We start from the raw sequence: 25,331 nt of genomic DNA, 5'->3' as shown, positions 1-25,331 counted from the left end.
ATTTACCCAGCATTCCTTCAGTATGTTTTTCTGCAAGGCTTTTAAGCTCCCGCTACGCTGAAAACATACAGCAGCTCCTCCACACACGCACTGGAAACATCAAGCATTTTAAACCTGCCCAGAAACCAAGGGGTCAGAAGATGACCACACAAAATCCAAGGAAGAACTGGGAACTGTGGCCTTGCTCGATGTGCTCAACTGATAGCAAACCACACTGGGAACTCTTCCCAACAGAGCCACTCCAGAACTTACACAAGGATACCCATCTAGCTTTTATTTGCTTCCTCCATGACCCCCAAACAATAAGGTACTCGCAGCCTGAATGGCAGGGATAACAGAAAACAATGATATGTAAGAACCTGACCAGAAGGTGCACGTGGTTCTCCTGGGTATTGGCTCGGTGCCTGGAGAATTTTCTGGGCTCACCTGTTGCAACAGTTCAGCCTTCTCCTCGTCCAGCTGAGCAACGCGCTCTTCAAGGTGGGATCTTGACTTCAAGTGCTCCTCCCACGTGCTGTGCAAGTCCTTGGATGTCAGAGCCAGCGTGTTCTGCTTCTGTGTCTGTGAAAGCAACAGTGGCAGAAGAAAAAGTAAGGTGGCCGGAAAAGACAAGAGCGCAGGAGAATGCAGCAACTTACACAGAAACAGGCCTAAGCTCTCCTCCACCCATCCAAGACCTATGGCCAAGGTTGGCGTGGAGTGTAAAACACACCTTAGGAACCATAACCAAGAACAGCAGCTGGAGCTGGTGGGAAGAAGGAATACTCTAGAAGCGACAGGATGAGGTTACAACTTTGGGGGATAAGATGACATGCACACACACACAGAATCACCCTACAGCTTTCCTGCAAAGCTCCTCTGGTTCCCTCTATACTTCAGTTTTCGTAAGAACACTGCAAAAGGTGGTGCAAAAGGACAACATTCGCTCCTGCTTTCAACAGCTACGCTCAGATTTATTCATATAGTTACAGACATTAACTACCTTAGTTTTCACCTTTTTTTCCAACTCCTTTTGCAAGCGCAGCTTGTCTCTCTCCAGGTCACTGTGGTAGCGTGTAGTAACTTCAAGTGAAGCTTCTGGCATAGATTGCTTTTTAAGTGCAGCAGCAAGCTCCTGCTGCAGTTGTCCAAACATGCCCTAACGAAACAGTTAAATTAGCATGAAGAAAGTTCTAAGAACACGAAATACGCCTTTAACTTATTTTGTTATACGGTTAGACCTGTCTAGATTGAACCCAAAAGTATGAAATTTTGCCTGCCACCAGCAGGCATCTGCACAGATGATGACCTCTCATCATCATTCTCAGCTGAGCACCTTTGACTATCAGCAGCTGTTCATGAGGATTTCTGTTTCCTAACACATAAAAAAGGCTCAGGTATTGTGCTTCCTTGAACAATACACAGGAACACACTGCAATCGGGTATTTTTTTCTAACAAAACCCAAAGAAATCTGTTGTGATCTAAGAGCCACAGTTTGACTGCAAATATTACTCCGGTGACTGAAGGCAGGACTTTGTGTTAGATTGTTCTTTCTTCTGTTTCTTCACTATACAAATACAATTAAATGAATACAAATATCTGAAAGCTCCTTTGAGATACACTTTAAGGGTATGTTGAATCACATCCTCTTGTACTCTTCTTACTCAGCTCGTTTTAGAAATACTGATAGATTAGGTTTACAAAAATCTGGATAGCTCATTATATATATATAGCTATATACATATACACACACACACTCTCTCACATGATCTTCAAAAGGAACCCATTATTTTGGTAGTAAGAATACAAAGCAAGTCACAGTTTACAATGATTGACAGTACTGCTGGAGTGTGGCTACACATCATAGAAGAGAAAGCTTAAGGTCACCGTCTGACATGAACTTTGAGGAACAGGCAGGCCCCTCAGAACCCTCAAAACACATACAGAAATCAACAGCTGGACATTACTAATACTCTTCAATCTTGACAGCAGCTTACAGAGAACCTCTTTTTTCCCCTCTGTAGAAGCTTCATATAAATCTATCCCCAACCACTTCACTTCTCTGTATCTTCATTTCTCAGCCCTCGTGTATTGGATGGTTCCTCCTTTTATACCACTCTCATTCATGTCATCAGTGCAATACTTACATCAAAACCATCAAATACTTTAGGCTATTCTATAGGGCATAACATGGACTAAGGAAAATAGATGGAAAAAAGTTCTAGAGAAGAATCACCTTTCTTGATCAAAGCTTAGACTTGGATACCTTTTTTCTGTTCTCTGCTTAGATCTAAGGACTAATATCCCCGTTGCCAAAACTTTCCGCAATTCCAGGGAAACATAACAAACCAGAACAAATGAGTATTCTTTGGTCCCATGCATGTAACTTACACCGGATACATTGGAGGAACAAACTAATTTCAAGAACGGACAAACTTTAAATTGTTCTTTCTACGCATATACTTTACCTGTCTTTCTACTACGTCAGTCTCGTATTTAAAGACTTGTTCCCTTAAATCAGTACGCTTGGCATTTAAATCCTTGTTTCGCTCTTCTATTAGATAAACTTGCTTTTCTGTATCAGCTCTAAGTTTGTTGAAAATGTCATTAAAACGCTCCTGCCCATAATCCACTATTTTTTCTTTCATGATCCTCTTGTTCTGCATCTCTTCCCATTGCTGATGGAGTAAGAAGGTTTTCACTCTGGAGCTGGGCCAATCGCTCCTGCAGGGACTCCTGTTTTATTACAAGTTTGCTTACTGGATCTTTCTCAAGTTGTCGAGCATGATCACATTCCTTTGCCCGACACTGGCCTTGACTTAATCTTTTTTGTCATTTCTAAAAGCAAAGCTTTTTCTCTGAGCATTTGCTTCAACTGGTGAAGCTCATTTTCTAGCCTATTAGCTTTGCTTTTAGCTTTACACAGCTGCAGAGACAAGCTCTTGTTGGTTTCTTGCACGTCAGAGAGGTCACGATGGAGCTCGACTTGCAAGCAAAGGCATTCATCACGTTCTCTGGGAAATCTTCGTTCAGCATTGCTTTCTGATGACAAATGAAGTTCAAGTTCTTGAACTGCAGCGTTCAGGGAGGAACGCAATGACTCAATTTCTGTCTCTAGTCTGTCTTTGCTTTTGTTTGTCTGCTCAAGTTTGGAAGTCAGCACTGCAGATTCTCTCTTTACTAAGTCCAGCTCCGCGTTGAACTGAAAAAACATTTGTCTTAATGCTTCCTTGTGCAGTTTAAGTTCCTTTTTGAGAGCTTCATTTTTTTCTTTCAAGGTCTCATTTTCCTTTAAATATTTTCCTTGTTCCTCCTGGTGCCTAAGTCTCACTTGAGTGAGTTCTAGCCTTAGCATAGCAATCTCATCTTGTAGTAACTGATTCTTGTACAACAGATCCTGTTCTCTATCAGTGCTGGATTCCTGAATGACAGGGAAAATGAATAAAGAGCCAATTGGGAAATGAATCTACAAAAAACCTGCAGCAATAAACTGCATTTTAACATTTCTAGTACCGAAGCATGACTTCGAAGATGAAGTTTCAGGCAATAAGCTACTCTGTGAACCCATGCACATGTACAACGTACGTACCCAACGGAAGTGCAACATAGCCTTAAAACCTAAATGAACATCCCAAATATACAGTTTCGGTTTTTTCCCCCCTTAAACCAGCAACCAAAGCTTTTAAAATGACAGCGCTTTCTTGTATGTGCATGCCTTTATAATATTGCCTTTAAGGTTGAATTAGTTGTGCTACAGATCTGGTAAAAACAAGGCCAGAAAGGGTATTTTCCTTCTCAAATGTCTTCTGAACACTTATCCTTTTGTATTACTGAAAGTTAGCTATAAGACTCAATCACCCCCGGAATGCAATAGTCCTGTATATTTCCTCTTTATTGTATGTATAACTTTTTCCCACTTAAACACATTCACCCTACATTTATTGGGCAGCACAGCCAAGAACAAAAAGGCTTCAAGGCACTGCACATTCTTTAGGAAATTCAGTAAACTCTTTTCAAGATCTTTTTTAATACAGTGTTTATGATTGCTTTTTCTCCTCCAGTTGCTCTAACTCTTACAGAGAGTTGAATTCATTGCTGAGAGTCGATCATAAAATTTTAGTTATGTGGAGGTGGCAAAGAAAGGCATACTTGAAGTAAGTTCAATAAGGGAATAACTAATTAAAAAATAAAAGCAATGGAAACACAAACACTGTCAAACAACTTTCTTCCTGGTCAACCTTGCCATAGGTAGCTAGGTGTTTCACTGCTAGAAAGCCTAAAAAGCGATGACAAAATGTCTATGAAATGGAAAATAACAGATAGGTTAAGAAACGGGGTAAATAGTGTCTTCTATTAGCTTCCGACTTGCACAAGTAATTCAGGTACATACAGGAGTGATGCTGCTTTCCAGAACTTTTAGACATAAGAGAAAACAAGAAAGGTATTTACCCAGATAAGTTACACTGGTAAACAGTAAATAAACATCAAGAAACAGAAAAAGTTATGTAAGATTTATTATGACTTTAAAACAAACATGGTGAAATGTAATTTATTAGAAAAAAAATCTGCTTACCTCTGATTTTTTTCCGACAGATCTTCTTGTCTCTTCTTCTAGTCCCTTTTGTCTCCCAAGGTGGTTGTTCAAAATTCCTTCTTGAAGGGCTCTGGCCCTCTTTTCCTGAGAGAGCTGTCTCTGTGTTTCATCACGTTCCTCTTCAACCTGCAGTAATACAATAAAACTGCTTGCATCTTAAGAAAAAACAGAGCTAGCAATACATCTTCCCATTCTCCCTTGCATACTTGAAAACATTTTTGATTCCCCACCGTTATGATAATCCACCTATAAATAAATAAATTTAAATTTTCTTATGAAAATTTAAGAAGGCGAAATACAGGATGTTTTGTAGTAATTCAAAAAAAGGTCAGGCTTTGCCTGAAATACAAATGAAACCTAAATTTTGAAAAAGGAAAAAGGGAATAATAAACTGCAAAGCAAAAAAAAAAAAAAACAACCACCCAATTGTGAACCAACTGTACTCTACTGTTCTCAAAATTTGACAACTGTTATCCAACGCCTCTTCCGTGAACAAAGCGCCTCCTTCTCTAGGCATACTGGAATACAATTGAAAAGAAGCAGAAAATAAGACAAAGAGTTTAATTCATTATTTAATAGACCTGTTTCAAGAGCCTTCTCAGTGTTCTTAACTCCATTTCTAAATTCCTAGACTGTAACTCAAGTTTCTGTTTCTCCTCCATCTCTTTACAACATTGATCTTCTTTCCTTCGGAGGTCTTCTCTCCTTTTCTCACACAGCACTTCTACTCTGAGCCTCTTTTCTTCTTCTTGTTTCAAAGAAGATCTGGGATTTAACGGAGTATTTGAGAAACAAAAGCACTGATATAAAAGTAGATATTCCACATGATGAACTTGCAGAGACAACTCAAACCATAAAAAATGTTAAACGTTTTCAGAGTTCATATTTTTACTGTACTTTTCAACTTTTTAAAGAATTCTAACTTCATGCCATTGTGCATGGTATCAGTTGTACAAGATACAGAAAAAAAACTTTGAGTGATTTATCAGTTATTTTTAAATTTGTATAGGGAAACACACACCAGTGTGCACACTTCTATAATAAAATTTAAAAAATCCATCTTCATATTACAGCCATTTTGCTGAAAAAGGAGTTTGTTGTCTCATCAGATCAAAGCATCGTAAACTTTTACTATGGTTAGTATACATTTTCTTAGTATACTGAGCATTGCCTACACATTACGGATTCAGTGACCAGAAGCAATACTGGTGAATCAGCACGCCACTTACCTATGGCAGACCCAACAATTTTTCAGCAAGCCTTCTGTAAGTCTAAAACAACTGCTGACCACAGGCAGAACAAGCAGCTTCTGTTTACTCCAGAAGGATGTCAGTGTTCAAAACCAGATTCAGAAATGCATGGGGTTTAAGCTGAATACGATTAAAAACAGTTTTAAACCCCAGTCGGATCTACCTCTGGGAGAAACTACAGCAATTTCATTTTGAAGCTGACTTACAAGGAAAGCCTTATGGAAGGTCAGCTTCTTTACCAACTGAAACAATCAGCAATAAGCACTGACATGGTAAAAAACGGTCCATGGTGTGCCCACGGTACCCAAACAAGCAAGCAGCTTTGTGTTTGATCATTATTTTGACTATTTTTTCCCATATACTCGCAACAGTGAACAAAAAAAAAAATTTAAAAAAATCAAGTGTCAGCGTAAGGGAAGAACTGCCAATTGAAAGCCTGCTTTAGAAATTCTGCAAAACAAGAATCAACCACCACTAAAATTACTTGAAAGACTGACAAACGTTTGTATTTGAATGGCGTATATTGCAAGGAAAAAGCTTTACATATAACTTCTAGTGTAATTTCATAAAAAGTGTAACTTTCGAAAGTACAAATTAACGCTGCTTGGAGAATTCACTTAGAATGAAAATACTACTTCTTTATACTTGACAGATGCTTGAGGATTTTGAACACCTGCTGAAGTCAAACCCAGGCCAAGCTGGGACCGGCCTCGTCTTCCTCGTACTCCCCTCCCCCGCGCTGGGAGGCCCAACTCCCCCAGGCCCAGCTCCCGCAGCCTCCCCTCACAGGGCTGGTGCTCCTGCCCCCGCGCCAGCCCGGCATCTCCCTGCCGACCTCACACGGGCTGGGCAAGATCTCCTGGGCTGGGCGGCCAAAAACCGGACCCCGGGCTCGAGACACAGCTCAGCAAGCCCTGAGGAGGGGTGGGCACTCACTGCCCCCAGTGCCCTGGCACTGCTGCCCCCCAGACAGCCCAGGCCGCTGCGGGCCGCCCCAGCTGCCAGCTCACGGTGGCTCCTGCTGAGCTCGCTCTCTGCCTGGGCCGCCTGGCCCTGCTGGGCCAGCTCCCCAGCCACGCCATCCCACCGGGGATCACCACGAGGAGATCTCCCCTCCCAGGCCAGGGCTCTGCAGCTGTCCTTGCTCAACTGCCTACGGTGCCTGCTGGCCACCCCTGTCTGACGTGATGTCAACAGCGATGAGAAACCTCACACCTCCGGGTCTAGCTCAGGAGTGTGGGGAAAGGGGCAATCCCAAACTTGACCTTTCCAACAAACAAACAGGTAAGCAAACAAATGCTCTAAGCTCTGGTTTGACTTGCACTGGGTGGAGTTACCAGAAATCCTAGTATTATAGGCCAACTGAAGCTGCGAGGACAAAACGAAAAAAAAACCCACACCCAACCATCTCTCAGATCTCTCTTATAAATCTGATTTCCCCGTACACACTCTCTTGCTCTTTTCTTGCTAGAAAACAAAGTTAGAACAACATCCAGAAGACTGTACATGGAGCTGGTATCCGGACGTTTTTCCCCTCTCACATTATGTACTTCATAGCATAACTGGCCCACGGGATTCAAAAAACCCAAACCCAAAAGACTGGAAACTTCTCATCCTGTTGCCTGCACCATCAGTGTCTTTCGGAACAAAACCACTGACAAGATAATACATTATCAGACCACAATTTACATACTTAAGGCTTTGGATACCCCTTTTCCATTCCGCTTCTTGGTGAGCCAACACGGATTTCAAATCTTGAGTCTTCTCCGCTCTGAACTGTGACTCCTCCCTTTCATCTTCCAATTTCCTCACTTCTCTTGAGAGCGCTTTATTCCGATTTTTCTGACGTTCTATTCTCTGTTCATATTCAAGAAGCATGTTTTGCATTTTCAACAAAGTAGCAGAACCTGTTTTGAGACAGAAAAGACACAAAGCTGCACAAATACTGCCCAATGTATAAGCTGTTCAGTGCTTTGCTGTATTAGGTGCAGGTGGCAGGTTAGCGGGAAGGTCCCTGTGAGAAGAAGCCAGGGGTCGCCCCGTGCTGGCCATGGACGGTTTCAATGGACCCACCGCAGGGCACAGCTGAGCCTCTCAGCCGTGCTGGCAGCTCCTCAGGAAAAACAAATGTAGGAAAGGGCGAAACCACCACACGGGCCGAGAAGGGGAAAAGCATGTGAAAACCAGCCCCGCAAACAAACACCCAGGTCAGCGAAGGAGGAGGGAGAGGTGCTGCTCCAGGTGCCAGAGCAGAGATTCCCCTGCAGCCCCGGAGAGAACCATGCTGGAGCAGATACCCACAGCGCAGTGCTGCGGAGGACCCCGTGCCAGAGCAGGCGGATCCTTCCCGAAGGACCTGCGACCCATGGAGGGCCCAGGCTGGAGGAGATTTTCCCCAAAGGACTGCAGCCTGGGGGAGGACTCACACTGGAGCAGGGAAAAGGGACGAGGAAGGAGCAGCAGAGAAACTGCTACGTCCCGACTGCCGACCGCAGCCTCCCCGCGCTGCCTGGGGAGGTGGCAGGGAAGGAGCGCAGCAGAGCTTGAGCAGGGGGGGTGCCGACGTGTCCTTCTCAGGTTTGGGGTCTTTGTTTCTCACTATCCAAATGTATTTTAATCGGTGGAGTCTGTTTTGCCAGTGACAGTCACTGGGAAGTGACAGCCCTGCCTTCACACTGACCCACCAGCTTTTTCGCCCCGTTTTGTCAAGGAGGGGCAGTGGCAGCACTGGGGGGGGAGTTTGGCCTTCGGCCAAGGTTAACACTTGCCTAATGAAATTTTAGCATAGTTTAAGAGCCCTAGTAAGTGATGCTTATGTTTATATAATGCCTTGTGCACATATGCAAGCATCGTATGACAGTTGAAATTTGTTATATATATGTACTTATTATTTTTAAGCAAAGCCATTATTTTGCTGTACTCTTTGTCATTAGCTGTTGAGGGGGGTGCTGGTTGTGGCTGGGATAGTGTTAATTTTCTTCGCAGTCGCTGGTACGGGGCCATGTTTTACAGTTGTGCCGCAAACAGGGTTGGTAGCACGGGGATGTGTTCGTTATGGCCCAGCAGCGCCCACACAGAGCCAAGGCCTTTTCTGCTCCTCACCCCACCCCACCAGCGAGCAGGCTGGTGGTACGCAAGGAGCCGGGCCGGGACACGGCTGGGACAGCTGACCCCAGCTGACCCAAGGGATGTGCCATGCCACGCGGCATCATGCTCAGCATATAAAGCTGGGGGAGGACGAAGGAAGGGAGGGACATCCAGAGTGATGGCACTTTGTCTTCCCAAGTATTTGTTATGCGTGACGGAGCCCTGCTGTCCTGGAGATGGCTGAACACCCGCCTGCCCATGGGACGTGCTGGATGAATTCCTTGCTTTGCTTTGCTTGCGTGCGTGGCTTTTGCTATTAAACTGTTTTCGTGCCGACCCATGAGTTTTCTCACTTTTCCCTTTCCGATGCTCTCCCCCACCCCACTGGGGTGGAACAAGTGAGTGGCTGTGTGGTGCTTAGGTGTTTAGGTGTGGCTGGGCTTAAACCACATCAAGGGGATATAAAGAAGAAAAAGCTCTTGCTGACTTTTGATGACCGCATTAGAAGGAGCTGAACTGTACTTTGCAAGAAACTGCTTCTCCAGCTCTGACTAGACAGAGAACCAATGATAACGTAAGGCACATCGGCTGGTAATGCAGGCAACATCTCAGGTTAGGTGTCAGTTTCACAGCTTTTGAGGGGGATCTCTAGTCACAAAGAGATACTATATCAAAATATGAAATTAAAATACTTAGGAGTGCCTACAAAGAAATCATGTTTTAAGGGGAACTTGTAACAGCTGAAGACAGAGACTTGAAAACATACCCGTATGAACCACGCTAAGCTCTTCCAACAGCAGCATAGTCTCCTTGTAGGCTGAAGCTTCTAACCGGACATCCTCTGAAGTTGGGTCAGATGAGTGAGTTAAACCAGGGCCATCAGTTACTTCCATTGGTATGCTGACCTACAAAAAATACAGTACTTTCTGTAATTCCACTGTCTAGTATTACAGACCATTACAAATGCATGAATGATTCATTCTCTCCTTCACAGCCCACAGATTTGTCTCAAATACAATAAAGCTGCGTACCAGCAGCAATTTGTACATCTGGTTGATCACTACATAAACACTGCTCCCATCGAAGTGATTAAAAGCTGATAGAGACTGTTTACCAAGAAACTAGTTTTACAGTACCTCGTTCCTTTCACTCCTGGTTGTTGCTGCAGGTCTAGAAAACAGAAATATATTTCAGTACTGAAATGCTTACTTTGCATTATGAATAATACCTACCGTAGCTTTGAAAACTTAATTGCAGAACTGAATTAAACTAAAATCTGGTATAGTAACTTTGCTAGATATAGTTCAAGACTGAAACAATTATTGTGTGCTATTAATGTCTACTGGAAGGCTAATTTTTCCGCAAGATATTAAGCAAACAGTTGAAATAACTGTTCCCTAAACTTCACGCAAAGTGACAGAAATCTTACAGCTACAGACATGGAGCTATATGGTTACGTGCATTCCCTGTTTAATACCAGGGGTTCAGCTCCCTTCAGTACTGAGAATCCTTCTCCTACAGGTCAAAGAACTGTAATTTTGGATTCTCTGGTGTCCTGGGTCTGGCTGGGATGCAGTTTATTTTCTTCACAGCAGCCCACACAGGGCTGTGCGTTAGATTTCTGACCAAAACAGTGTTGCTAACACACCAGATTTTTAGCTAGGGCTGAACAGTGTCAACAACTTCTCTTTCGCACTTTGCCACAACCCACACAAGTAAGTTCAGGGTGGGCAAGAAGTCAGGAGGGAACAGCTGCAAGAGAAAAGGTGGAGCGGGGAGCAGGGCAAAAAATCCTGAGGTACCTGCAGTGAAAAAAACTGAGATACCTCACCCTTTTTAAACACATGAAATACTTCTATGCCTGTGCACACACTCATGTAATTAATCAGAATTTGTGCACGTGACCTCATTGTTGACTTGGCCAGCATGTTCAAAAGCACTCTAAACAAAAGTGAAGTGTTTGTCAACACAAAGCGCATCAGGTAGTCACAGGAAAGAACAAGAAAGAACAAGAAAGAACATCAGGTGGTCACATGAAAGAACAAGAATCTTCATAGGCGTCAGGTTTACAAAAAACCTAAACACACAACAAAAACCCAAACTAGCCTCTAGCTCTCAGGCCAATTTTTATCATTAAGTAAGTTTTATTTTCAACATTCCTTATAGGCACACCTTCCTTCATCCTCAGATGTTTCACTGGAAGTGCTCTCATCCGGTACTTGACCATGATTGCCACTGGAAGAGCTCATCTGCTGATGAGCCTTCTGCTTTGAAGGCTGTCTTTTACTTTTCTTTGCACCTTTGGCATTCAGGGCAATTTTACTGCATTACACAGAAAGAAAGAAAAAAAATCACCAAGTGAATAGGTTTATAAAAAATATTTCTGTGAAACAGACATACTTAAGATGATGTCCAGAAACAACCGAGACAAAAAATATCTATGATAAAATCACAGACTTGACTGTAAAGATCGTGGAATATGCCCAAGTATTTAAAACCCTTCCCCTAGGAGTGAGGGGGACACGCGGAATCTGAGCTAGATCCAGGTTAAGCTGGACTATATCCAATAGCCACGGTACAGAAAGCACCTAGAGCAGAGATTCCTTTGAAGGACAGACAGAAAAAGCTCCTGCTTAGGTCTGCATAAAAATACGTGTGCCTTCTTTAGACTTTTGAGATTGGTTTGGTAATATCATCTTTTCCCCTCTCCTGACAAAGGGCATATTAACTTAATGAAAAGGAAAACACCAACTGCACGGAGATCACTAAAATCACCTAGAAAAGGGAGGAGTAGCAAACCCCAAGTTCCTACTTTTCTTTTCTAGGTGGCCTTTTCCTACAAAAATAACTGCTTTTTCCAGTCTTCAGTTCTGGTTTTGAAGATGCATTTTACCTCAGTGTTGACATGGAAATCACAGGAATTTAGGTGGGGGTTTTCTTTTGGTTTCCCCTTTTCTTTTTTTAGAGCAGGCAATAAATTTGAACCTCCATCGTGCGCTTCATTTTGTCAAAAAAGAATTTTTCTTCATTTTTTGAGAAGCAGTGGACTACTCACTATGGCTTTCACCACTGAGGAAACTACTTCAACTACCACAGTATCAGAAAACCTAAGACACTTACATAGCACTACAAATAAGAGCTAGAGATTATTTCCTTAGCTTACCCTTTCATTGGCACTTTAATCAATTTTGAGCTCTCCCCAGATGAAAAACTCCTTTTGTCTTTTTCTTCTATCGTGTTTTCACTCTCCATTTTCAAACAGTCATTCTTCCTTACAGTAATCTTTTGTTTCATTTGCCGATTAGTGATGTTAATTAATTTATCCACACACTCCTGTTTTGCCACCGCCTGCACTTTTGAACATCTTTGTTTGCTTTTTTCCTTCTTAACCTATAAAAACAAAGTTAAGCTTCACGTATTTCTAGAAGACAGAAACACCACATCCAAGATTGATTAATTCAGGGTTTACCCCTGAAATAATATAAAATGATTTTTTTTAATTCATACAGAAGCATTTTCACAAAATTACACTACAAAGTGTATTATGCCATTGAAAGTACTTTGAATTCACTCATCATGCAAGACATAACAAAAATACAGCCCTTAGAAAACAATAGTGTCTCTTAAAACAGGAACAAGAAAAAAGTGAAAACATTACTGATGGACAAAGCGTTAGGAGGACTGCACAATGTTAGTTGTAACACCACCAGAAAAAAAATCAAGTGGATCTGCGAACAAGGAGAGGAAAGAAAAAAAGATCCCAAACCCACAAACACAACTGGTTTCACAGGAAAGAGGAATTTTAGTGAAAGGCAATGAAGACACACCACGCAGATAGCACAGCACATGAATTAGTAGTCAGGACCCTGTTTAGAAGCTATTTTCATTCTTTGATTCAGAATCAGAACTGATATAATTGTATGGATTTCTTTTAAAGGCAATGAAGTGATAACTACTTGCACTGGAACCAAGTGCCACCTATTGTTAAACTGGAACAATAATGCATTCCGTTTTCCAAAAATGGGGGAAAAGACAACTCTCCACTGCCCTCTTTCTTCACCAGTCCCCTATTTCCATTAGAACAAAACCCAATTTGTAGGAAGCATCTCCCCTTCGTGACGAATAGCTAAAGTGAGCAGCACCGTTGATCCGGAGCGAGATTAAAGAGTAGCAGGTGAACCACCTCTTCTGGCAGCTGTACCTTCTCTTTCTCCAAAGCCAGGAATACTATTTGCAGCATTCCTACCTTACCCTTAAATCTTCCCGTATCTTGGTTTAGTTCTTCATCAAGATTCCTTTTCAGCATGACACATGATTGCTGAGCACTTGCAAAAAGACTTTCCATTTCTGTTTCTCCTATTTTGTTGTCGATAAAGCAGTCCCTGGGAACATCATCACTAAATCCAGAGTCTTTTCCAAGTTCCCTCTCTGTTACAAGAAGTGCATTTTCACCACGTGTAGGAACTGTCTTATTTTAGGAATAATATTAGAAATGTCATCCAAAAGACTTGTTTTAAAGCTGTATCTCGGGGAGTATTCAGGACCTCCCACTGCATTTCTACTACTTCCATTTTCATTCTCTTCCGTTTCCATAGGAGGCGCTTTTTTTCTCTCTCTCCTTTTGCTAGAGGCATCTTTGTATCACTGATATTGGTTGTGCAATCTTCTTCATCTGTACTCCAGGTATCTTCCATGTTTGCATTTCAGTTATCTTGATCAGAAAGGACACCAAGACTCGGATTACAGTTTCCATTTTGGGTACTTTTCCACCTAGCATAAGTTTAGTATCTCCAAATTCACCTTTACTTTCTAAGTTGTTACTTGATTCTGTTGCATGAGACAAAACAACATGAGAACTCTTCAGCTCAGCACTGAAGCCATCTTCTGACATTTCTTCCACAAGGGAAGGAGTTTTCCCAGTTTCATGAATTTCACCAGGCAGCTGCTTTAGCTCTGCTGTAACATTTTTACAATTTGTTTTCAATTCCCTTTTCTCATTTTCAACTCACATTCTTGCATATCTTTCTTCCCAAGGTTTTGGACTTAACTGCTTGTCAGCACTGTGCAATTCCTCATTTTCTGCTGTGAAATTTCTGATGTAAAATTTCTGCCTTATCAGTGTGATTTTCATGTGCTGGTTTTTTCTGTCAAGTTGGTAGTTTCTAAAATATATTTATCCTTAAGTAAACAGGTACAGACAGAAAGATTATCAAGAAAAAATGTTACAGTTAATCTATGCAATTTCTGTTGCAAACTCATCCTATAATAGAAATAAGGCATTTTGAAAGCCATTTTCACTACAAAAATCAAGGGACACTAAATGAAAGGTTCACTGCACACCATCTTCTTAACAAGAGAAGGACTCAGAGTCAGCAGTTTCTTGGGTTAGGTTTGCCTAGGCATTAGGGTTGCTTTTACCTTTTAGCCTGCTTGCTTTCTGTAACTGCCGGCATTTGTCACAGAGCATGTTTATTTTTCACGGTTTATTGCTTTAATACCATTTTTCATTAATCTGCCAACATTTTCCTCACCCACCCTCCTCCCTCCATCGCGCTCTACCGTCTGGCATTGCACAGTCCCCGGCCACCTAAGCTAACCCAACGGGAATGAACATGACAAGCTTTTTACCGTTCACCACACAGAGAACTGGCTAAGGGAGGATTATTTCTTCACCCAAGCTTCAGAAATAATAAATTCCACTCCAAGGTGCAAAGGAAAGGATTTATTAGGGAAACCTGCCTGCTCCTGCCCTCATCCCAGGAATCAGGAACCCAAGCTCGCAGGAAAACCGCACTACGCCTTAACCCTACCCAGCCCCCTCAAGCCCCTGTCCCCACGCTCTGTTTCTCAACAGCTCCGACTGCTTCTGCCCCGTGTCACAGTCCTGCCCACACGCCTCCTCGGCTCGTGGTGCCTTCTGAACAGGGCCTGCAGCCTTGGTGTCCCAGCGGGCTGAGACCCTCACGCTCCTCGCGCTCCTCTCGTCAGCCAGGCCCTGTTCCCCCGCGGCAAAGACCCCTCCGCTCACAAGAGGGAAGGAGCACCTCAGCCAGACACCACCTGTCTCACCCTCCCCCTTCCCAAGCTCACTGGCCAACTACTACCGCCTTGCAACAGCCTTAAGTCCTGCGCTTTGCCTGCTAGAATTAGGCACGTCCCTCTCTCGTGATGCCCGGCTGTGGGGTGGAAATCATTTGCTACGCTGTCCCTTCGGGTGTTCCAGAGGACGCCAGACCCCGCTGTGCAGCCCTGCCCCGCACGCCCAACACAAGCGGGACGCCTGCCTTATTCCCCTCTAGGATACCCTCTGAGAAACCCTTTTCAAACACTTCGCGTGGCCAAACAAGAGCGTATTTTGCAGAGGCTGGGGAAGCCTCAGAAAGGTCACCACATCTCAAGGTGTTCTCTTTGATCCTTGTCTTACAAAGAGGAAGACCGGCATGTTTCATCAAACAGATCAGCCTATTACAGACAAATCTCCCTCTTCACTTGAACGTGCATTTTGCACAGGCAATAAAACCCGCATTTGCCCGCACTGTTTCTCAGCAGTGCACAAGAGGAAAAACACCCCTCAAAATTTAAGCAAACCAAATGAAAAAAAATCAGTGTAACAGCAAGCATCCGACATAGTGACAAGGATTTTACCCCACCATAAGAAGACTGTATCCAGCTTTCCTTCAGACTGTAACGCAGCCTTCACCTACAGGACGTCCCATAAGCATTATTCACTGACTGGTAAGTTTTCTTTACCTTAGTGTATAATACAGCCTACTGAATCAGACTGCAATCCAAAATATTTGGGTTTACATACCTGCACACCATAATATTCAATGCCATCCTTCATGTCTTCTTTTTCACCTGATGATGACATATGAAAGGTAGATCCCGAGTTCTCACCTGCAGTGAAAAACCACACATTTTTATAAACAGCATGACTTCATATTACTTACTTACACCTAAAGTGCATCTTGAATCACCCTACTTGTGACAACAATCTTAACACAAAATAAGAAAAAAACTACATGCAGGACTGACCATTTAGTAAAGGAGAAATCCTTCAGATGAGAGTTCTACGCCAACAGCAAAACTTCCCTGCCATTCTACACTCCAGATGCTCAAGAGACAGCGGCACAAACTACAGGCAGAAGCCCTTCACAACAAACCCTGAACTTTCAGTCACATTTTAGCTCCTAGGCAAAGCATAACAGCAAGGTATCAAAAATTAAGACGGGGGGAAAGTGCTTGGCCAGATCATAGCTTTCTCCTGCTACGTTATCATCCAAGAACGTTCAGGTGTTCAGACAGGTCAGCCCTAAACCACATACACTTTCAGCACTATGCCACAAGAACCCGAACCCAAGGAGACACAAACACATCCAAAGGACACACGCAACGCAAACAAGGTAACTTCCCTTACAACTTGCCAGCAAGCGCCGTGAGAGCTGGTGTTAATTAACAAATACTAAGCACTTCACTGCTATAGCGCGCACCCACACCGTAAGCGCATTCCTAAGGCAGACATCGATAAAAGCTCACTTCAGCCTATACGTGTTTACAGACAAACATTTAGTCCACCACGAAGTTACCAGTGTGGCGCTCCCCTGAAACAATCCGCGAGCGTGCTCCGTGTCTGTCTGCAGCTGGAAGCAACACACCAGGTGATCCTTCTTCCGGGCTTTCAGAATCCGTCTGTAGAGCATAACACACGGGCGTGAGCATCGGTACAAATTCTCAACTCATTTCTACGCAAAATGTTCCTGCTAAGCCAACTTGCACAGCATGGAATCACAAAAGCCTTTGATCAGCCCCTTGGAAAGGGCACGTCAAGGCACAGTATATTGGAAAATCACAGCAGACTTGTGTGTTTTCAGATCTTGGGCAAAAACCTCACAACTCATCTAAACTAGTCTGTCACGCTGGCAAACTGCACAGCCGCAAGAGAGAATTAACACGGTAACTCGAGCTGTGGGTTGCGAACCCGTAACCGCAGGTCTGGGGGGGGCCCAACTTTCGACTGAACTCGTACCCGATACTCAAATTTGTGCTGATGTTCCCCAGGCACACGTCCTGCAGTGGGGAGCGAACACATTGCTACTCCCGGTTGCAAGGGCTGAACAAAGACAAGCAAGACAAAGCTTACAGAAACCAAGGCTCTACAAAAAAAAAAAAAAAAAACCCAAAACAACCCAGCAGCATTTGAGCCTTGTATTTTTAAGAAGCGGGTGGGGAAGAGTTCCTTCTTCCTCACAAGAAAAGTCAGAGGGCGTAAGCTACAGACTCTGCTCGCTTTCTTCTAACCCATTACCACAGACAGGAAGAACTAAAAGGGCAAACACAGCCAGCACGTGCGGTATCTCTGTTGAACATTACTCTCAAAAAGGGCCAAAAAGGTAGAAAGGCTCTTTCCCAAAGCAGCTCATCGTCTAGGCTGCAGACCCTAAGGGCAACCACTGAACACGTCAGCGGAACAGAGTTGTGTGGTGAAAAAGCAACAATCCCGCCAGCCCCGCTGAGAAGCTCAGACTATTTTAAGCAGCAAGAAACTTCACTGCCGCAATACTGTACTAGAAACCCAACTGCAAGGGCCCGTTGCCACGAGACCCAAATCATTAGCTCGACCTACCTTCACCCCAAGCCTCGCTGAGCAGCTAGCACACAGCACAAGTATTTCAAGGGCCCCCAGTTACAAACATACAGCAGAACCAGGAGAAGGGGAAATAAGCCTCAGCCGCGGCAGGGCCCAAGCTCCGAGTGCTTCTGGATCTCGCTCCCCACCCCCGCCCCACTGGGAACCCCGGTGTCCTTCACAGGGAATACCTCAGAATCCCAGGGAGATTCAGCATCTTCCTCTTCCTCTGCTCCCACTGCAGTCAGGGCACCTACAAATGCAGGAAGAGGGGAGACACTGAGCCCTTCTATTTCACTCTGCTTTTCCCCATCACCCCTGCGCCCAAAAGGTGCACAGCGGTTCTGTTGCTGAGGACAAACTAAGGAGCGAGTGTTGAATTCGAGGGTTTCTTCACACCCAGCACACAACATACCACGCTATTTCCTTTGGATCGCCACCTCTTGCCTCCTCTCCAGCAGGAGACGGCTATGCACAAAGCTTTGCTGCTAGAGAGGGACGCAACATTCTTCGCACAAGAAAAGCGAGCAAGACAGGAAGAAAATCCAGAAGATCATAAAAATACAAAAGGGTCTACTATTGATGAATCACAGGGCCAACCTCGCTTTTGGCATTTTCTCCTGCAGGTGACTCCTTTCACAAACTTTCATTGTCTATGTGCTACTCCTAGGAGCCTCTCCACCCAAGTACAGCAGCGGGTGGTCAGTCGGTCAGACAGATGGGGCTGCTCCTACTCTGCTTCCATGAAGGTACGCTTACCAGACTTCTTCTGTCACTTCACCAGTGTTCACTCAGGTCACAAACAGAAAAATGCAGGCAGCTTCCTACCATACAACTTGATATGCGCCATCACTCCCATCATGTAACATGGGCACCACAATTTTGCTTAGAAGATAGACTTAGATATTTTGTGGATGCAGGAGAGCTGTGACACCTCCCCTGTGCACAGCACAGGCTGAATGACCAGCTTTTCTGGTCAACCGTATCTGCCTGAAAGCTGGATAAAAGCAGACCTGCGAGCACCCAGGGTTTTCTTTTGTACGGGCCTTCTAAGGATGCAAGTCACATTCTCTGTTCAGAGTACGTAGGTGTCTTCGTCTTTCGGATTCTGTTTCAGAGTGCAGTCACTTCAAAACTAGGCGCCATGCTGCTAGAATGAAAAGCAACCCTTAACTCCTCTGCAGCCTTGCCCATCACGGTCAACGGGAAAGTTTTCAGCAGCAGCTATCTGAGCCTGAAGTCTCCCTTTTTAGGTAAGATTTTAACAACGTTGGAGCCCCTAAGAACCCTTTTCCATAGGGTTTAATCAATCTTGACATTTCTGTATGATGGGTACAGAACAAGGAAGAAGCAGGAAAGGTGAAAGGCTACAGTGTTCTTCTACCTGCAAAATTCCAGTTCTCATCGTGTCAGTAACTCCAGTCCGTAATTATTTTCTCCAACCACTGGAAAAATAACTCAAAAACATCAACTAAAAAGATAAGGACTTCTCCCATTAGCTGTTGCAAGTAAAATTTCTTCTTTCCTTGGAGCAGTAATTCACGAGTCTATTTTCTGCCAACACTGGCTTCTATTGGCTTCTGTCAACATTGTGAAAGAGGATGACTCCTCGCTGTCAAGAGTTCTTCGCTTTTAGCACAGGGAGAAATTCTTAGTCAAAACACTGGCAGAACCCTACTCCAAGGCTTCTGAAGAGACCACCATTCAAAAAAACGTATATAAAAAATTCACAGGGTAAACCAGATTCCAGTATTGTTGCCTGTCATCTATTGCTACCATGCATTTTTATTAACGGAAGCCTGCAGTGCAGCGCACACAAAAAGATGCGAATCCCCCACCTTTTACTCTGTCTGCTCTTCTAGCTAGCATTGAAAAATGACTTCTGGTCATCTGAGCTCTTTCCAATTAGTCCTCACCTCTCCACTCTATTCTGAGGCTTCCCTCCTCATAAACTCTCTTACATAATGACTTTTTGCAGATTGCAGTGGACAGCAGCTACTCTTCTATACAGAAAACACGAGAACACCACTACTTTGCCTCAAAAAGAGATTTTAAGAATGTATTACTATGCGACAGTAACAAAGTAAATAGAATGGGAAATTCCAGCCCTCACTGAACATTTAATTGTGAAAGATACTGTACCTGTTCTCCAGATTTAGGAAATCAAGTTGTCAAGGATGGCATTTCAACCCTTTTAGAGTCAGAAATATTTGTGCTGCAGGAATCATGATGCTTTGCCGAAGCAACCTAAATTCCTTAAACCCAAATCCAAACATAAAATGTTTGAAAGAAAGAAATTTTTACATCTACACCTACTTCTTGGCACCTGACCTTCAAGGTAACATATGGCTAAAAACCAGCATGACGCAGCTGAATAAAGCCACGCAGGAAGAACAGCCGCCATGAAATGAGCCACGAAAAGGCAACCTTTCTGTGTCGGGAATATCGTAACATACCGGTCCGTTGTGGGGCTACGCTTCACATTACTGTGGAATACACGCATAACCAAAACTCAAGTTTTAACTGAACAACCTCTAACAAGTATTTGTGTGTCTTACCAGAACACCGTCACTGCAAAATAAAGGGCAAGAGAGGACCTGTTGCTTACCCATTGCAAATACAGGAGAGGGAGAAGAGCGAGAGGAGAAGGAGGAAGATACATCTCCTAGAGAGAAGTTTCATCTCTATTATTGTCAAAAGAACAACAATACTGGTTTTTTTCTTCGCCTAAAGCACAGATGCCAAAGAACTTGTAACTTCTAAGTAGAGAATACAAAGAGTTCCAAGTCCGCTTACTTTTCTGCATATCTGTTCACCTCTCTCTGGTTTATATTGTCAATAGCCAATTGCAGAAACTCTAAAACCTGAATGGCAAATTGTTTCTCATCCGATTAACAAGCGTGATTAATACAAAATACAACACAAATTATCAACTATACAAATCAATAAACCTCAGAACAAAGAAACAAAAAACCCCCATTAAGGTTACATACCCTCTCCCCAATACATAGCCGACCAGCTAGCCGCCTCAACTTTAGCCTTGTTTCCAAAGAAAAAAGAATTCCTGACAACACGCTGACACTCATTTCCTCCCATCTTGCCTCTCTTCCTCACCTCCCTCCCCTGCCTCTGAGCCTGCTGGTCATTTTCCATGAAACAAGAGAGGGAAGCCTCAGAGGAACGTGTTTGTACATGTTTCAAAACGACTGCCAGACAGGTAGAGATAAAGCCAGGCAAGTAATAATTCCTGCAAACTACAGCTACGGCACGAGCCCAAGAATTCCCCTTTGTGGCTCACCTGCAGCTCCTGGACAGCCTAGCCTACAGCCCCCTAGCCTGGAATCAGCCACAGCACATGCTCAAAGGACCAAGACAATCAGGAAGGGGGGGGGGGTGTTGAGCCCCTGAAAGAAAAGCAGACTTTCAGGACTGCCTGAAAAGGGGAGATGACAGCAAGTACGGTGTAGGAAGCGTACATCATGGAAGGGTATGGACAGTGCTGAACAGCAGGCTAGAGGAGGGAGCAAACGCATACACCGAGGTATATTTCAGCACACCACCTGCTCCCGGGATGCCTTGCTAGAGCCATTAATTTCGTATTAGAAAGAAAATTGCAAGTACAATGGGTCTGTTCATAAAAGAACACTACAAAGAGATTGTTATGAACACCTTCAACATCTTCTGCGTGTCCTAAACCAAATTCCTCCAACAGATCCGCAAAACAAATCAATCAGATGCTTTATTAAATACTCCCGTCTAGAAAGATTACGAAGCTAAACCCAGAACTACATGCCGTGAACATTACCTGATTTCTGCTGCAATTTTTTAGGAGAGGTTTCATTCATTTCCAAAACAGATGCAGGGGTCTTCAGCTATGAAAGACAACCCAATGACGACAAAAAAAAAAAAAAAAAAAAAAATCAAACTTAAAGTAACTACATAATATTTAACGAGCAGGACAAGTAGTCAGTCTGACACAAACAAATACTTACCTGGGAATTGTCGGGGTTCTCCAAAATGCCTGGAGGTAAAAAAACGTTTTGGGAAGTGTTACTTCATTTAATTGAAGGTACCTTTCACTCCATTCAACATCAGCAGTTTCTACAACTAAGTATTACTCGCAAGCTTTATTCCATCGAGACTGCGATACTTAACATTCAATCCACTTCAACATCCAGCATTTGTATCGGTATACAAGAAATGGACAACGCACGCTTCCCATCGTGCGCCTTGGATTTAAGAAATAATACTCACAGAACTAGGACAATCCATAGGAAGCAGGAAGGACATGCTTGTTAACACAACAACAAGATCAAAATACTTATTTTGAGGAGCTGAATCCTGCCTTCTACAAAGATTATTTCAAAAGCCAAAGCTGGTCTGCTGTAACGAATTACCATAAAACAGGCCAGCAGCACTACGACTGCGATTATCCTACAAGTGTTTAATGTCGAGGAGTATTTTCCTTTCCATTGATGGGACAGAGGAAACGTGGGTGCGGACACAGACACCTCATACACATCATTCAATGAGGTAGAAGCAAACTAGTTCTTATCAGGTTGTTCGGGTCTAGCTTGTGTGGAAAGGAAAAAAACCAACACCTTACAATTGGTTGTAATCTGCATTTATAGCACAGTTCCAAATATGTAATTTTTAAAAAATTTTTTGGCCAACATGGAAATCATTTACAAACCCACACAATCTACTGGCCCACCTATATTTCTCAAGTCCTCTGCTTTAGTCATCTTACAGTTTGAGTCCTCTCATGAAAGAAGTGCACGAAATGTTACTAAGAAGGGCTCCACAGCAAAATTTTCATGTTTACAAAAGCGGTTAAAAAGCAAACAGCATTTGATTTCAGTAAACTTGGTGGTCTAGCAGTACAGAAAAACCTTAGAAAGATTAGCGTAATCACCTTTTACCTCCTTTTTACGCTGACTTTAAACTTCTCTTAGTAGAATCATACAAAGCATGACAACTACTCAGCAAGGGGATTTACAAGCTCCCAGGAGCTTTTAAAGTTTTGCTTCCAGCTTACTAAACTAAAACTGGATACGCTTCTTCAGCTATTCTATCATACTTACACTACAAGCAGGACTGACCGTTTAGTAAAGGAGAAATCCTTCAGATGAGAGTTCTACGCCAACAGCAAAACTTCCCTGCCATTCTACACTCCAGATGCTCAAGAGACAGCGGCACAAACTACAGGCAGAAGCCCTTCACAACAAACCCTGAACTTTCAGTCACATTTTAGCTCCTAGGCAAAGCATAACAGCAAGGTATCAAAAATTAAGACGGGGGGAAAGTGCTTGGCCAGATCATAGCTTTCTCCTGCTACGTTATCATCCAAGAACGTTCAGGTGTTCAGACAGGTCAGCCCTAAACCACATACACTTTCAGCACTATGCCACAAGAACCCGAACCCAAGGAGATACAAACACATCCAAAGGACACACGCAACGCAAACAAGGTAACTTCCCTTACAACTTGCCAGCAAGCGCCGTGAGAGCTGGTGTTAATTAACAAATACTAAGCACTTCACTGCTATAGCGCGCACCCACACCGTAAGCGCATTCCTAAGGCAGACATCGATAAAAGCTCACTTCAGCCTATACGTGTTTACAGACAAACATTTAGTCCACCACGAAGTTACCAGTGTGGCGCTCCCCTGAAACAATCCGCGAGCGTGCTCCGTGTCTGTCTGCAGCTGGAAGCAACACACCAGGTGATCCTTCTTCCGGACTTTCAGAATCCGTCTGTAGAGCGTAACACACGGGCGTGAGCATCGGTACAAATTCTCAACTCATTTCTACGCAAAATGTTCCTGCTAAGCCAACTTGCACAGCATGGAATCACAAAAGCCTTTGATCAGCCCCTTGGAAAGGGCACGTCAAGGCACAGTATATTGGAAAATCACAGCAGACTTGTGTGTTTTCAGATCTTGGGCAAAAACCTCACAACTCATCTAAACTAGTCTGTCACGCTGGCAAACTGCACAGCCGCAAGAGAGAATTAACACGGTAACTCGAGCTGTGGGTTGCGAACCCGTAACCGCAGGTCTGGGGGGGGCCCAACTTTCGACTGAACTCGTACCCGATACTCAAATTTGTGCTGATGTTCCCCAGGCACACGTCCTGCAGTGGGGAGCGAACACATTGCTACTCCCGGTTGCAAGGGCTGAACAAAGACAAGCAAGACAAAGCTTACAGAAACCAAGGCTCTACAAAAAAAAACAAACCCCAAAACAACGCAGCAGCATTTGAGCCTTGTATTTTTAAGAAGCGGGTGGGGAAGAGTTCCTTCTTCCTCACAAGAAAAGTCAGAGGGCGTAAGCTACAGACTCTGCTCGCTTTCTTCTAACCCATTACCACAGACAGGAAGAACTAAAAGGGCAAACACAGCCAGCACGTGCGGTATCTCTGTTGAACATTACTCTCAAAAAGGGCCAAAAAGGTAGAAAGGCTCTTTCCCAAAGCAGCTCATCGTCTAGGCTGCAGACCCTAAGGGCAACCACTGAACACGTCAGCGGAACAGAGTTGTGTGGTGAAAAAGCAACAATCCCGCCAGCCCCGCTGAGAAGCTCAGACTATTTTAAGCAGCAAGAAACTTCACTGCCGCAATACTGTACTAGAAACCCAACTGCAAGGGCCAGCTGCCACGAGACCCAAATCATTAGCTCGACCTACCTTCACCCCAAGCCTCGCTGAGCAGCTAGCACACAGCACAAGTATTTCAAGGGCCCCCAGTTACAAACATACAGCAGAACCAGGAGAAGGGGAAATAAGCCTCAGCCGCGGCAGGGCCCAAGCTCCGAGTGCTTCTGGATCTCGCTCCCCACCCCCGCCCCACTGGGAACCCCGGTGTCCTTCACAGGGAATACCTCAGAATCCCAGGGAGATTCAGCATCTTCCTCTTCCTCTGCTCCCACTGCAGTCAGGGCACCTACAAATGCAGGAAGAGGGGAGACACTGAGCCCTTCTATTTCACTCTGCTTTTCCCCATCACCCCTGCGCCCAAAAGGTGCACAGCGGTTCTGTTGCTGAGGACAAACTAAGGAGCGAGTGTTGAATTCGAGGGTTTCTTCACACCCAGCACACAACATACCACGCTATTTCCTTTGGATCGCCACCTCTTGCCTCCTCTCCAGCAGGAGACGGCTATGCACAAAGCTTTGCTGCTAGAGAGGGATGCAACATTCTTCGCACAAGAAAAGCGAGCAAGACAGGAAGAAAATCCAGAAGATCATAAAAATACAAAAGGGTCTACTATTGATGAATCACAGGGCCAACCTCGCTTTTGGCATTTTCTCCTGCAGGTGACTCCTTTCACAAACTTTCATTGTCTATGTGCTACTCCTAGGAGCCTCTCCACCCAAGTACAGCAGCGGGTGGTCAGTCGGTCAGACAGACGGGGCTGCTCCTACTCTGCTTCCATGAAGGTACGCTTACCAGACTTCTTCTGTCACTTCACCAGTGTTCACTCAGGTCACAAACAGAAAAATGCAGGCAGCTTCCTACCATACAACTTGATATGCGCCATCACTCCCATCATGTAACATGGGCACCACAATTTTGCTTAGAAGATAGACTTAGATATTTTGTGGATGCAGGAGAGCTGTGACACCTCCCCTGTGCACAGCACAGGCTGAATGACCAGCTTTTCTGGTCAACCGTATCTGCCTGAAAGCTGGATAAAAGCAGACCTGCGAGCACCCAGGGTTTTCTTTTGTACGGGCCTTCTAAGGATGCAAGTCACATTCTCTGTTCAGAGTACGTAGGTGTCTTCGTCTTTCGG

At 44.0% G+C, this 25,331-nt stretch overlaps 1 pseudogene; it reads right to left on the bottom strand.

The window, feature by feature from the left end:
- Positions 1-25,331, bottom strand: part of LOC129735022 (ankyrin repeat domain-containing protein 26-like) — a 64,690-nt pseudogene that overhangs the window by 13,371 nt on the left and 25,988 nt on the right.

Source organism: Falco cherrug, unplaced genomic scaffold, assembly GCF_023634085.1.
Source record: "Falco cherrug isolate bFalChe1 unplaced genomic scaffold, bFalChe1.pri scaffold_108, whole genome shotgun sequence".
NCBI lineage: Eukaryota > Metazoa > Chordata > Aves > Falconiformes > Falconidae > Falco > Falco cherrug.
This window is presented reverse-complemented; position numbering and strand designations above follow the sequence as displayed.